Genomic DNA, 14986 nt, shown 5'->3' with positions numbered 1-14986 from the left:
CTAACCCTAACCCTAACCCTAACCCTAACCTAACCCTAACCCTAAACGTAACCCTAACCCGAGCCCTAAACCAAGATCTAACCCTAAATCAAACCCTAATTCTAACCCTAAATATAACCCTAATACTACCCCTTAAACCAGCAGTAGCCCGAAACCTAACCCTAAACCTAACCCTAGCTCTAACCCTAACCCTAACTCTAACCCTAAACCTAGCCGTAGCTTTAACCCTACCCTAGCATTAGCCCTGACCCTAACCCTAACACTAACTCTAACCCTAGGCATAACCCTATCCCTAACCCTAACCCTAGCTCTAGCCCTAGCCCTAACAATAAACTTGACCCTAAGCCTAACCTTAGCCCTAGCCCTTAACCTAACCTTACCCCAACCCTAACCCTATGCCTAAACATATCCCTAACCCTAACCCTAAACCTAGCCCTAACCCTAACCTTAACATTAACCCTAAACCTAAACGTAGCTCTAGTACTAGACCTAGCCCGAGCCCTAGCCCTAACCCTAACCTAACCCTAACCCTAGCCCTAACCCTAACCATAACCTAACCCGAACCTTAACCCTAAGCTTAACCTAACCCTAACCCTAACCCTAACCCTAACCCTAACCTAACCCTAAACCTAATCCTAGCCCTAGCCCTAGCCCTAACCCTAGCCCTAGCACTAACCCTAACCCTAACCCTAACCCTAAACCTAACACTAACCCTTACCCTCACCCTAACCCTAACCCTAACCCTAACCTAACCCTCAACCTAACCCTAACACTAGCCCTAGCCCTAGCCCTAGCCCTAGCCCTAACCCTAGCCCTAGCCCTAACCCTATCCCTAACCCTAACCCTAATCCTAACCCTAAACCTAGCCCTAACCCTAACCCTAACCCTAACCCTAACCTAACCCTAACCCTAACTCTAAACCTAACCCTAGCCCTAACCCTATCCCTACCCTAACCCTAAAGCTAACCCTAATCCTAGCCCTACAGCTAACCTATAAGGCTGTCTCCAGCACCGAACTTCTCCCAGCATAGACACAGCTGATCCTTACAGCCAACTGGCCCGGAGGTCAATTCTTCCCAGTGATACCAACAACAATAAAGACTTAATTACAACAAGGCTGTACACACAGTCCACAAAGGGGTGCACCAAGAGTGTCCACCTCAGGTTAACTGGGGAAGCAGACACACTGGGCCATATTGGAAACCTAGCACAAATATCTACCTTACCAACTCAGGGAATCAGTGAAAATGCGGGGTCAAAGAATCAGATCACAAACGAAAGAAATGGAGGAAAACAAACGACTGGATATAGAATTCAAAACCATGGTGATAAGACTTTTTAAGAATATCCTAGAAAAGGCCGATAAATATAACGAGACCCTCGAGGATATGAAAAAGGACCAACTAGAAATTAAACATACACTGACTAAAATAAAAAATATTATACAGAGACCCAGAAACAGAATAGAGGAACACAAGAATCAAGTCAAAGAATTGAAATACAAAGAAGCAAAAAACACTCAAACGAAAAAGCAAAAAGCAAAAAAAAAATCCAAAAAGTTGAAGATAATGTAAGAAGACTCTGGGACAACTTCAAGCGTACCAACATCAGAATTATGGGGGTGCCAGAAGAAGAGAGAGAGCAAGATACTGAAAACCTATTTGAAGAACTAATGACCGAAAACTTCCCCCACCTGGTGAAAGAAATAGACTTACAAGTCCAGGAGGCCCACAGAACCCCAAACAAAAGGAATCCAAAGAGGACCACACCAAGACACATCATAATTAAAATGCCAAGAGCAAAAGACAAAGAGAGAATATTAAAAGCAGCAAGAGAAAAACAGTTAATTACCTACAAGGGAGCACCCATACGACTGTCAGCTGACTTCTCAACAGAAACTATGCAGGCCAGACGGGAGTGGCAAGAAATTTTCAATGTGATGAATAGCAAGAACCTACAACCAAGATTACTCTACCCAGCAAAGCTATCATTCAGAATTGAAGGGCAGATAAAGAGCTTCACAGATAAGAAAAAGCTGAAGGAGTTCATCACCACCAAACCAGTATTATATGAAATGCTGAAAGGTATTCTTAAAGAAGAGGAAGAAGAAAAAAGTAAAGAGAAAAATTATGAACAACAAATACATATCTATCAACAAGCGAACCTAAAAATCAAGTGAATTAAAAACCTGAGAAACAGAATAATCTGGTGAATATAATAGAATCAGGGGCATAGAAAGGGAGTGGACTGATAATTCTCAGGGGGAAAGGGGTATGGGGGGTTCATAAGAGAATGGACAAAAATCATACACCTATGGATGAGGACAGTGGGGGGGAGGTAAGGGCAGAAGGTGGGGTGGGAAATGGGTGGAGGTGAGCTATGGGGGGAAAAAGGAGAAATAATTGTAATAATCTGAATAAAGATTTATTTTTAAAAAAAAAGCTTTTTCATCCTGTATTCCTAGTATATGAAGCACATTCCTAAATATTTCCCTTGTCTATCAATGTGAATTCTCAGAGTTTGATTCACTATTCTGTAGAGATTCTAGCTCATTCCTTATGAAATCCACGTGTTTATACAAACATTCCCTATATAAGAGAGCTCTTTCAATGTAAATTATTACTACTTTGAACACTATAATAACTATCATTTGGTTCTTAAGAGTTTTGAATACTTTCATGCTGTTATATCAATCCATGAAAGCGAAGATTTAAGTGTTTAACTTAAAAACTCCAACTCGTTTTGACAGAATAATAAATATAACCATTATGGCACTCACCTGTCAGCTTTTTGAACACATTTCCCAGTGACTAAATTGTGTCCTTCAGATATTAAAGATCTCTGAACAAGTAATTCTAGTGTATGAAGCCTTACTCTAAATATTTCCCTAATCTTAGGCCTAACACTAACCGTAATACTAGCCCTAAACCTACTCCAAACACTAGCCTTAACCCTAACCATAACCCTAACCCTAACCCTAACTCTAGGACAACCCTAAACCTATCCCTAACACTAACCCTAACCCTAACCCTAACCCTAACCGAACCCTAAACCTAACCCGAGCCCTAAACCAAGATCTAACCCTAAATCAAACCATAATTCTAACCCTAAATATAACCCTAATACGAGACCTTAAACCAGCCCTAGCCCTAACCCTAACCCTAACCCTAACCCTAACCCTAACCCTAACCCTAGCTCTAACCCTAACCCTAACTCTAACCCTAAACCTAGCCCTAGCTTTAACCCTACCCTAGCATTAACCCTAATCCTAACCCTAACCCTAACTCTAACCCAAGGCCTAACCCTATCCCTAATCCTAACCATAGCTCTAGCCCTAGCCCTAACAATAACCCAAACCTTAAGCCTAACCTTAGCCCTAGCCCTAAACCTAATCTTACCCTAACCCTAACCCTATGCCTAAACCTATCCCTAACCCAAACCCAAAGCTAGCCCTAACCCTAACCTTAACATTAACCCTAAACCTAAACGTAGCCCTAGTACTAGCCCTAGCCCGAGTCCTAGACCTAACCCTAACCCTCACCCTAACCCTAACCCTAACCCTAACCCTAGCCCTAAACCTATCCCTAACCATAACCCTAACACTAACCTTCACCCTCACCCTAACCCTAACCCTAACCCTAACCCTAGCCCTAGCCCTAAGCCTAACACTAACCCTAACCCTAGACCTAGCCCTAACCCTAACACTAACCCTAAACCTAACCCTAACCCTATCCCTAACCCTAACACTAACCTAACCCTAGCCTTAGCCCTAACCCTAACCCTAACCCTAACCCTTACTCTAAACTGTCATATCAGCTTTATGAAAATAACTATTTAAACTATGAGCCCTAAGAAAATGAATGTTAAAATGTATATCCTACCTTCTTTCAAAAACATCAACACATTTAGACTGAATTTCAAAGTAATCAGTATCCACCTCAGTTCCCAGGTCTTCAACACAATTTCCCAGTGACCAAACAGTATCCTTCTGGTACAAAAGCTCCTTAATCTTGTATTCCTAGTATATGAAGCACATTCCTAAATATTTCCCTTGTCTATCAACGTGAATTGTTAGAGTTTGATTCACTATTCTGTAGAGATTCTAGCTCATTCATTATAAATTCCACGTGTTTATACAGCCATTCCCTATATATAAGAGCTCTTTTAACGTAAATTATTACTACTTTGAACACTAGAATAACTATCATTTTGATTCCTAAGAGTTTTGAATACTTTCATGCTGTTATATCGATCCATGAAAGCGAAGATTTAAGTGTTTAACTTAAAAACTCCAACTTATTTTGACAGAATAATAAATATAAACATTATGGCACTCACCTCTCAGCTTTTTGAACACGATTTCCCAGTGGCTTAATTGTGTCCTTCAGATATTAAAGATCTCTGAACAAGTAATTCTAGTGTATGAAGCCCTACTCTAAATATGTCCCTAGTCTATCACTGTGAATTCTCAGTTTGATTCATTACTGTCTTGTAATTCAAGCTTTCATTGTTAATTCCAAGTGTTTCTATAGCATTTTTCCATGTACACCAGCCCTTTTAATGTGAGTGATTATTATTTAAAAGACTATCCTACCTTTCACAGCTGTTTGAATATACATTCTCAGTATTTTAACAGTGCTCTAGAGATATTAAGGTTCTACGACGTATTCCAAGTGTTTCTGACACATTCCTAGACTTTTCCCTGGTCTCTCATTTGTACCTGTGCGAGTTTTAAGATTTTCATACAGGTATGTGAGCCCTAAGATAATGAATGTTTAAATGTTTAACCAACCTTTCAAAAACGCCAACGCATTTAGACTAAATTATAAATGCAACTAGTGTCCAACTCAGTTCTCAGCTCTTTGAACACGATTTTCCACTGAGTAAATTGTGTCCTAACTCTAACACTATCCTTAAACTGTCATATCAGCTGTATGATAATAACTATTTAAGATATTTGAGCATTATGAAAATGAATGTTTAAATATTTAACCAACCTTCTTTCAAAAACGCCAACACATTTAGTTTGAATTTAAAAGATCAGTATCCACCTCAGTTCCCAGGTCTTCAACACAATTTCCCAGTGACTAAACAGTTTCTTTCCCATACAAAAGCTCTTTTATCCTGTATTCCTAGTATATGAAGCACATTCCTAAATATTTCCCTTGTCTATCAATGTTAACTGTCAGTTTGGTTTACTATTTTGTAAAGATTCTAGCTCATTTATTATGAAATCCACGTGTTTATACAGCCATTCCCTATATATAAGAACTCTTTCATCTTAATTATTACTACTTTGAACACTAGAATAACTATCATTTGGTTCCTAAGAATTTTGAATACTTTCATGCTGTTATATCGATCCATGAAAGCGAAGATTTAAGTGTTTAACTTAAAAACTCCAACTCATTTTGACAGAATAATAAATATAAACATTATGGCACTCACCTCTCAGCGTTTTGAACACGATTTCCCAGTGAGTAAATTGTGTCCTTCAGATATTAAAGATCTCTGATCAAGTATTTCTAGTGTATGAAGCCTTACTCTAAATATTTCCCCAGTCTATCACTGTGAATTCTCAGTTTGATTCATTACTGTCTTGTAATTCAAGCTTTCATTGTTAATTCCAAGTGTTTCTATAGCATTTTTCCATCTACAGCAGCCCTTTTATGTGAGTGATTACTATTTTAAAGACTATCCTACCTTTCACAGCTCTTTGAATACAAATTCTCGGTATTTCAACATTGCTCTAGAGGTATTACGGTTCTAATTCGTATTCCAAGTGTTTCTGACACATTCCTAGACTTTTCCCTGGTCTCTCATTTGTACCTGTGAGAGTTTTAAGATTTTCATACAGGTATGTGAGCCCTAAGATAATGAATGTTTAAGTGTTTAAAAATCTTTTTTCAAAAATGCTACGTCATTTAGACTAAATTATAAATGTAAGCAGTGTCCAACTGAGTGCTCAGCTCTTTGAACACGATTTTCCATTGAGTAAATTGTGTCCTAACTCTAACACTAACCTTAAACTGTCATATCTGCTGTATGATAATAACTATTTAAGATATCTGAGCATTATGAAAATGAATGTTTAAATATTTAACCAACCTTCTTTCAAAAACGCCAACACATTTAGTTTGAATTTAAAAGATCAGTATCCACCTCAGTTCTCAGGTCTTCAACACAATTTCCCTGTGACTAAACAGTTTCCTTCCGATACAAAAGCTCTTTAATCCTGTATTTCTAGTATATGAATCATATTCCCAAATATTTCCCTAGTCTATCATTGTGAATTCTCAGTGTGTGATTCACTTTTGTCCACTGATTCAACCTCATTCATGGTAAATTCCAAATGTTTATACACCATAACTCTAACCTTAACTCTAACCCTGTCCCTAAACCTCACGGTAATCCTAACCCTAACCCTAAACTTAAATTGTCATATCAACTGTATGATAATAACTATTTAAGGTATTTGAGCCTTATGTAAATGAATGTTTAAATATTTAACCAACCTTCTTTTAAAATCCCCAACACATTGAGACTGAATTATAAATGTAACCCGTATCCTACTCAGTTCTCTACTCTTTGAACACAATTTTCCAGTGATTAAACAGTGTCAATCACATATGCACAGGTGTACCTAGTGTTTCGAGTACATTCCTAGATATTTCCATAGTCTATCATTGTGAATTCACAGTGTTTGATTCACTTTTGTCCAGTAATTCAAGCTCCTTCATTCTTTTTTTTATTAAGGTATTATATGTGTACATATCTTACCATTGCCCCCCCACCCCACTCCCATACATGCCCTCACCCCCAAATGTTTTGCATCCATTGGTTCCTCTTATATGCATGCATGTAAGTCCTTTGGTTGATCACTTATTTCCCCACCTCTCCCTAACTTTACCGCTTTAATGTGACAGTCTGTTTGATGCTTTACTGCCTCTGTATCTATCTTTTTGTTCATCAGTTTATAATGTTTTTCATTATCCCCAAATGAGTGAGATCATGTGGTATTTTTCTTTCATTGACTGACTTATTTCACATAGCATAATGTTCTCTAATTCCATCCAGGTGCCTACCAATGGTAGTAATACCTTCTTTTTTATGGCAGCATAGTATTCCATTGTGTAGATGTACCATAGTGTTCTGATCCAGTCATCTGCTGACGGGCACTTAGGCTGTTTCTAAATCTTAGCTATTGTAAATTGTGCTGCTATGAACAAAGGGGTGCATATGTCCTTTCTGATTGGTGTTTCTAGTATCTTAGGATATATTCCTAGGAGTGGGATTACTGGGTCAAAAGGGAGTTCAATTTTCAGTTTTTTGAGGAAACTCCATACTGTTCTCCACAGTGGCTGCACCAGTCTGCATTCCCACCAGCAGTGCACGAGGGTTCCTTTTTCTCTGCATCCTCGCCAACACTTGTTGTTTGTTGATTTGTTGATGATAGCCATTCTGACAGGTGTGAGATGGTATCGCATTGTCGTTTTGATTTGCATCTCTCAGATAATTAGTGACTTTGAGCATGTTTTCATGTACCTCTTGGCCTTCCTTCTGTCTTCTTTCAAAAAGATTCTATTTAGGTCCGTTGCCCATTTTTTTATTGGATCATTTATCTTCCTTTTATTAAGTTGTATAATCTGCCTGTAGATGTTGGAGATTAAACCTTTATCAGTGATAACATTTGCAAATATGTTCTCCCATACAGTGGGGTTTCTTGTTGTTTTGTTGATGGTTTCTTTTGCTGTGCAAAAGCTTTTTATTTTGATATAGTCCCATTTGTTTATTTTCTCTTTGGCTTCCATTGCCCTAGGGGCAGTATCAGTGAAAAAGTTCTTTTGGCATATGTCTGAGATTTGGCTGCCTGTGGATTCCTCTAGTGTTTTTATGGTTTCCCGTCTTATATTTAAGTCCTGTAACAATTTTGAGTTTATTTTTGTGTATGGTGTAAGTTGGTGATCTAGTTTCATTTTTTTGAATGTATCTGTCCAATTTCCACAACACCATTTATTGAAGAGACTGTCTTGACTCCATTGTATGCTCATGCCTCCTTTGTCAAATATTAATTGTGCATAGTGGTTTGGGTCGCTATCTGGATTCCCTATTCTATTCCATTGATCTATATGTCTGTTCTTGTGCCAGTACCAGGCTGTTTTGAGAACAGTGGCTTTGTAATACAGCTTGAAATCTGGTATTGAGATCCCTCCTACTTTATTCTTCTTTCTCAGGATTGCTGTGGCTATTCAGGGTCTTTTTTCATTCCAGATGAATTTTTGGAGAGTTCTTTCTAGGTCTGTGAAATATGCCATTGGTATTTTAATGGTGAGTGCATTGAATCTATAGATTGCTTTGGGTAGTATGGACATTTTAATGATGTTGATTCTACCCATCCATGAACATGGTATGTTCTTCCATCTGTTTACGTCTTCCTCTATCTCTTTTTTCAGTGTCCTGTAGTTTTCCGCGTATAGGTCTTTTACCTCCTTAGTTAGGTTTATTCCTAAGTATCTTAATTTTTTTGGTGCGATGGAAAATGGGATTGCTTTTTTAGTCTCTCTTTCTGTAAGTTCACTGTTGGTGTATAGAAATGCCATAGATTTCTTGGCGTTAATTTTGTATCCTGCTACATTGCCAAATTCATTTATTAAGTCTGTTAGTTTTTTAATGGTGTCTTTCGGGTTTTTTATGTACAATATCATGTCATCTGAAAATAAGGACAGCTTTACTTCTTCTTTTCCAATTTGGATGCCTTTTACTTCTTCTTCTTGTCTAATTGCAGTGGCTAATACTTCCAGTACTATGTCAAACAGGAGTGGTGAGAGTGGGCATCCCTGTCTTGTTCCTGTTCTTAGGGGAAATGCTTTTGTTTTTGCCCATTGAGTATGATGTTAGCTGTGGGTTTATCATATATAGCTTTTATTATGTTGAGGTATGATCGTTCTCTTCCCACCTTGTTGAGAGTTTTTATCAAGAAAGGGTGTTGGGTTTTGTCAAATGCTTTTTCTGCATCAATTGATATGACTATGTGATTTTTATCTCTCAGTTTGTTTATGTGATGTATAACATTTATTGATTTGGTGATATTGTACCATCCTTGCATTCCTGGGATAAACCCGACTTGGTCATGGTGTATGATCTTTCTGATGTACTGCTGGATCCGATTTGCTAGCATTTTGTTGAGGATTTTGGCATCTACATTCATGAGGGATATTGGCCTGTAATTCTCCTTCATTGTGTTGTCATAGAAGTAGATTGGAAGCGTTCCTTCCTCTTGAATTTTTTGGAATAGTCTGAGGAGGATAGGTTTTAGTTCTTCCTTGAATGTTTGGTAAAACTCTCCTGTGAAGCCGTCTGGCCCCGGGCTTTTGTTTGCTGGAAGCTCTTTGATGACTGCTTCAATTTCTTCCATAGTTACTGGCATGTTGAGCTGTTTAGATTCTTCCTGATTGAGTTTTGGAAGGTTATATTTTTCTAGGAATATGTCCATTTTCTCCAGGTTGTCCAGTTTGTTGGAATAGAGTTGTTCGTAGTATTTTTTAACAATCCTTTGTATTTCGGCGGGATCTGTTGTTATTTCACCTCTTTCATTTCTGATCTTGCTTATTTGGGTCCTCTCTCTTTGCTTCTTGGTGAGCCTGGCTAGAGGTTCATCAATCTTGTTTATCCTTTCAAAGAGCCAGCTCTTGGTTTTGTTGATCTTTTGTTTTGTTTCTTTGGTCTCTATGTCGTTTATCTCTGCTCTGATCTTTATTATTTCCTTCCTTCTGCTTACACTGGGCTTTTCTTGTTGCTCTTTTTCTAACTCTTTGAGTTGTTGGGTTAGGTAATTTATTACCATTGTTTCTGGTTTTTTTGCAGTAGGCTTGTAGAGCTCTGAACTTCCCTCTCAAGACTGCTTTCGCTGTGTCCCATAGATTTGGGATTGTAGTTTTTTCATTGTCATTTGTTGCCATGATGTTTTTTATTTCTTCTTTGATCTCTCTGGTAACCCAGTCATGGTTTAATAGCATGCTGTTTAGTCTCCATGTGTTTGATTTCTTTGGGTTGTTTTTATTGTAGTTGATTTCCAGTTTTATGCCACTGTGGCCTGAGAAGATGCTTGATATGATTTTTATCTTCTTGAATTTGAAGAGACTTTGCTTATGTCCCAACATATGGTCTATCTTTGAAAATGACCCATGTGCCCTTGAGAAGAATGTATATTCTGTGGCTTTGGGGTGAAATGTTCTGAAGATGTCAATTAATTCCATCTGGTCTAGTGAGTCATTTAGGATTGATGTTTCTTTGCTGATTTTTTGTTTAGAGGATTTGTCCAATGGTGATAGTGGGGTACTAAAGTCTCCTACTATGATTGTGTTGCTGTCAACCTCTCCCTTGATATCCTCCAGGAGTTTTTTTATGTATTTGAGTGCTCCTGTATTGGGTGCATATATGTTTACCAGAGTTATTTCTTCTTGTTGGATTGCTCCCTTTAGTATTATGAAGTGGCCTTCCTTATCTCTTGTTATGTCCTTCAGTTTGAGATCTAATTTGTCAGATATAAGTATTGCTACCCCAGCTTTTTTTTTCAGTTCCATTTGCCTGGAAAACCTTTTTCCATCCATTCACCCTCAGTCTGTGTGCGTCTTTTTTCCTGAGATGGGTTTCTTGTAGACAGCAGATATATGGGTTGTGTTTTCTTATCTAATCCGTTACCTTATGTCTTTTGATTGGGGCATTTAATCCATTTACATTTAAAGTTATTATTGATAGGTACTTATTTGTCGCCATTCCTATTCTTTACCCCTGTGTTCCTTCTTCGCTTCCTATTTCTTTCTTCTTTTTTTTTTTTTTTTTACAGCAGACCCTTTAGCATTTCTTGCATTGCTGGTTTGGTGGTAATAAATTCCCTTAGTCCTTCTTTGTCTGTGAAGTTCCTGATTTCACCTTCAATATTGATTGATAGCCTTGCTGGGTACAGTATTCTTGGATTCAGCCCTTCCTTTGCATGACTTTGTATATTTCATTCCATTCCCTTCTGGCCTGATGAGTTTCTGTTGAGAAATCAGTTGCTAGTCTGATGGGGGTTCCTTTATAGTTAACTTTCCGTCTCTCTCTTGACGCTTTTAAGATTCTTACTTTGTCGTTGATGTTTGCTAATTTAATTATAATGTGTCTTGGCGTCGGTCTTTTGGGGTTCATTTTGCTTGGGACTCTGTGGGCTTCTTGGATTTATGTGGGTTTTTTCTTCCCTATATCAGGGAAATTTTCTGTCATTATTTCTTCAAAGAGGTTTTCTATTCCTTGCTCAGCTTCCTTTCCTTCTGGAACCCCTATAATGCGGATGTTGTTTTGTTTCGTGTTGTCCCAAAGTTCCCTTAGGCTCTCCTCCTGCCTTTTATTTTTTTTTTTCTAGAAGTTGCTCTACTTGGGTATTTTTTCCCATCTTGTCTTCTAGCTCACTGATGCGGTCCTCTGCTTCTTCTAGTCTACTCTTGATGCTTTCTATTGAGTTCTTTACAGCAGCAATGTCATTTTTCATTTCTTCTTGGTTCTTCTTCATTTCCTCTTGGTTCTTGCTCATATTGTCGAATTTGTCTTTCATTCTTTTCAGCCACCTTATGACCATTTCTCTGAATTCTTTTTCTGGAAGGTTGCTTGCCTCCATTTCGTTTACTTCCTTTTCTGGTGATGCCTGCTTTTCTTTCATATGCGGGCTGTTTCTTTGTCTCCCTATGGTCTCTCTTCTCTGGGTGTCTGGTTATGTAGTTCTCTCTCTCCTGCGTTGATTTAAAGGCACAAAATACAGCACTACCAGGTACAACTCACAATGCACTGAACAGAAATGTATTCACGATATTAATAACCTCCAATAAAGGTGACCGCCAGAGAAAGGTAAATTGGGTGATAGGAGAGAAAGAAGAAGAGGAAAAAGAAAGAAAGAAGAAAAAAAAGAAAGGAGTGTCAAAATGAAATTGGGAAAAGGGAAAGAAAAAAAAGAAAAAGAAAAAAGAAAAAAAATAAAGTAAGAGAGACAAGAAAGAGACTAAGAGAGGAAGAGGAACAGACTATATATATTGGGGATAAAACTCCAATAGAACAATCACTAATCCCAGCAAATGCCAGCAACAAGTGCCTGGGGATTAATACAAACTACTACACCAACCAATATTGAGTGAGGCAAGGGAAAGCTGAAGCACAAAACAAACAAAAAATAAACAAAAGAAGAATAAGCAAAACAATGTCACAAAAAAGCATAAAAATTAGATATAATCTACATTCATGCGAACAACAACAAAAGGACAGAGAGAAAAACAATTTTTTGGATAGTTAAGAGAGCGAAGAGAGAGGTGTGTATGGACTTGGAGCAGGGGATTGGAGATTAGATAGGTAAGTAGGGTGAAATTTTAACAAGGGGTAAACAGAAAGAATAGGGAAAATCTAAAGCAGGAAAGGGGTAAGATAAACAGGACACTGGAAGGGGGAAGGTTAGGAAGAGAGTGATGGCATAAAGGTAGAGTTGAGATAGAGTAAAACGATGCTAAAGGAAAGATAAAAATAGAATGTAGAACACTAATCCCAAAATCAAATGAAGAGAAAATAAAATGACACTTTAAGAAAAAAAGATAAAATAGCAGTAGTAATAATACGGATTGAAAATAAAAATGTAATAATTAAAAAGGTAAAATCAAGTGATGAAAAAAGAAAAAAAAGTTAGTTTCTTGAGTAAAAGATGCAAAAAAATGAAAATAAAAAAATAAAAATAAATAAATTAAAAATAAAATGTGGAGTAGTGAAGGTCATTCACTTCCTCTTTTGTTCTGTTTGGCACGCCTCTTTCTCAGTCTGGACAGTATTGCAGTTCCCTACGTTCCACTGCTCTTCAGTGTTGTAAGCCAGTCCTAATTTTAAGCAGGCGGTGTGTCTTAATTTCTCGTATTGCTTTATTTTTGATTACACAGGAGTCAATTTGCGATTCAGCCCCTGGGTGGCAGAGTTTCTGGATTGACTTCCGGGTCTATCTATGGCCTCTCTAGGCAGTGTTAGAGCCTTCTTTCCCTGTGGCACCTACTACTGGTTTGTGAGAGTGGGCTGCCTCAGAGCTGGCTCTCCGATGGTCACTCCCCGCTCCGATCCCCAGGTTCCAGAAAAACAACTTTCCCCTGCAGTCTCCCAGGGTGTCCCCAACTGGGTGATCCTATGTATTGGGCTTAGTAATCAGAAGCAAGAATTTCAAGAGGAAAAAGCTTAAATGTGCGAACTCTGGGGCTGCCCCTAAGTCTAGGCACCCGGCGAACTCCGGGGCTGTGCGTAAGTCTAGGCAGCCTGAAATTCTTAGGGTGTCCCTGCACTTCAGATCAAAATGGGTTGCTTTTTAGAAAGCCCTTTTGTTAGCAGCTCTGAGGACCCCCTTCCACATTCACAGATCACGCCAGTCCCGACAGCCACGGATTTTTCTAGGCTCAGACTTCCCTGGTCCTCCAGCTCCCGCAAAACGCGCGTTCCTCTCTCCCGCCGGGACCAGAGACCTCACCTTATCCCAGGAGAAATCTGACCTTTCCGTGGTGGATTGTAGAGCTCCTCTGAACCCGTGTGTTTGCGCGAATTGGGGAGTGTTGTTCTGGGGCTCGCAGCTGTTCCGTGGGTGCCACAGTTGTGGATTCTTAGGCTTCCGATAAGCTCCACTTTCCGGTTCAAGATGGCGCAGACTCCGCGACCAAGCCCGCAGCTCCGGGAGGGGACCCAGGCACAGTTGGGGCTGTCCGGTCAGGGGAACCCGTCTAGCAGTCCCCCACCTTCTTCTGGAGTTCAGCTGTCCCCCAACTTGCCAACAAACACTCCTCGTGCGACCCTCAGCTGTTCTTTCTTTCTGCTCTGGGACAAGGCTCGGAACACATCTGTCTATTCCGCCACCATTATTCTCTTATTCTCCTTCATTCTTAATTCCAAGTGTTTATACAGCTTTTTTCCACATATAGCAGCTCTTTCAACGTGAGTGATTACTATTTTAAAGACTATCCTACCTTTCACCGCTCTTTGAATACATATTCTCAGTATTTCAACAGTGCTCTAGAGGTATTAAGGTTCTAAAACGTATTCCAACACCTTCCTAGACATTTCCCTGGTGTGTCATTTTGATCTCTGAGAGTTTGCACATTTTCATACAGGTATCTGAGCCCTATAAAAATAAATGTTTCATAAAAACTCTCAACAAGGTGAAAATAAAAGGATCATACCTCAACATAATAAAAGCTATATATGCTAAACCCACAGCTAACATCATACTCAATGGGCCAAAATTAAAACCATTTCCCCTAAGAACAGGAATAAGACAGGGATGCCCACTCTCACCACTCCTGTTTGACATAGTACTGGAAGTATTAGCCATTGCATTTAGACAAGAAGAAGAAATAAAAGGCATCCAAATTGGAAAAGAAGAAGTAAAGCTGTCCTTATTTGCAGATGACATGATACTGTACATAGAAAACCCAAAAGACTCCATCAAAAAACTAACAGACTTAATAAATGAATTCGGCAATGTAGCAGGATACAAAATTAACACCAAGAAATCTATGGCATTTCTATACACCAACAGTGAACTTACAGAAAGAGAGACTAAAAAAGCAACCCCATTTTCCATTGCACCAAAAAAATTAAGATATCTAGGAATAAACCTAACCAAGGAGGTAAAAGACCTATACGCGGAAAACTACAGGACACTGAAAAAAGAGATAGAGGAAGACGTAAACAGATGGAAAAACATACCATGTTCATGGATGGGTAGAATCAACATCATTAAAATGTCCATACTACCCAAAGCAATCTATAGATTCAATGCACTCACCATTAAAATACCAATGGCATATTTCACAGACCTAGAAAGAACTCCCAAAAAATTCATCTGAAATGAAAAAAGACCCTGAATAGCCACAGCAATCCTGAGAAAGAAGAATAAAGTAGGAGGGATCTCAATACCAGATTTCAAGCTGTATTACAAAGC

The sequence above is a fragment of the Plecotus auritus genome, assembly GCF_963455305.1.
Source record: "Plecotus auritus genome assembly, chromosome: 5".
Classification (NCBI taxonomy): Eukaryota; Metazoa; Chordata; class Mammalia; order Chiroptera; family Vespertilionidae; genus Plecotus; species Plecotus auritus.
Note: the sequence above shows the minus strand (reverse complement) of the source record.